Source organism: Hipposideros armiger, unplaced genomic scaffold, assembly GCF_001890085.2.
Source record: "Hipposideros armiger isolate ML-2016 unplaced genomic scaffold, ASM189008v1 scaffold_800, whole genome shotgun sequence".
Taxonomy (NCBI): Eukaryota; Metazoa; Chordata; class Mammalia; order Chiroptera; family Hipposideridae; genus Hipposideros; species Hipposideros armiger.
In genome coordinates, this window is record NW_017732150.1 from 766,105 (window position 1) to 767,291 (window position 1,187).

Consider the following 1,187-nt stretch of genomic DNA (forward strand, 5'->3'; position numbering starts at 1 on the left):
TTTACAAAATAAATGGCCTGGACAAGGGTTAGCTTCACTTACAATCTATCACGAATGAATAAAATCAGGTAAAATGTTCTTCAACTTTCCTATATTTTGTTCTAGATCATCTCCATGTCTATACCTATCATTCTTGTTATTTCCTGTTTCACAGGAAAATATATCCTAACACTGCTTCAAGTATAACATGGCCATTTGTGCTCCCATTCTTGGTCTCCTAGCCTTTAATTGTTCTTCCTTTAATTTTTTCTATTATCATTCTCTCAATCATCATTGCCTTCTTTCCCTTGGCTTATATACCCACATATTATAGTTTTTTCCAAAGCTTACTTCTAGCAATCTTGCCTCCTTCTCATGTTGCTGCATCTAATATCCTTCTCTTAATGCCAAACTTTATGAAAGAGCATTCTATTGTCATTATTTCTACTACCTTGCTATCAGCTCTTCAATTTCTTTCCATTTTTCTGTATTCCAAATTTTTACAAACTGTTGTCTTATATAAAAATTGACTTTTTAATTATTATTTTCATAGTATTTCCTCATGTCTTACCTTAATTTCCCCATAGCATTTTATATGCTAACTCCTACTTCTTCTATTGTAACTATACCAGTACTCTTGGTTTAGGACACTGCAATGTCTTGGGTTATTTACTTCTTAGATTGCTCTCAGACTTCTTCGGTGTCTCCTAACCCATTCCAAAGGCTATCTCTTATGCCCCCCCACATCTGCTCAGCTTACTTTTTGCTCTAGGTATTGCTTTGGCACTTGGCTTAAAGCAGGTGTAACCTGACAGCACTTTGCTTCAGCTTAACAAAGTATTAATATCTCCTGTTTTCTGTCCACACACACTTTACTGAAGACCCTACAAAAGCAGACCTGTGGAAACCTAACCATCAGAACTCATACACACAAAGGTACTTGGAAGTTCTAGGGAGTTAATACCCTTATAGGACATCCTGTGACTACGAGAAGTTAGTAAATAAATGTTCTCATGCTCTGTCCTTTCAGAGGACAATTGTGCATGACTTCACAGAAGATTCTGTTGGACATGAGTGTCAGTTTCTCACAGGAGACATCTTTTTGAAATAGTTTTGGAATTGGTTCCCTCCTCTCTTTANTTTTTTTTAAGCCAATCCACATTTTTCTATTTATATGGGGTCTGAGGTATTGATGTCCAAGGCGAAAA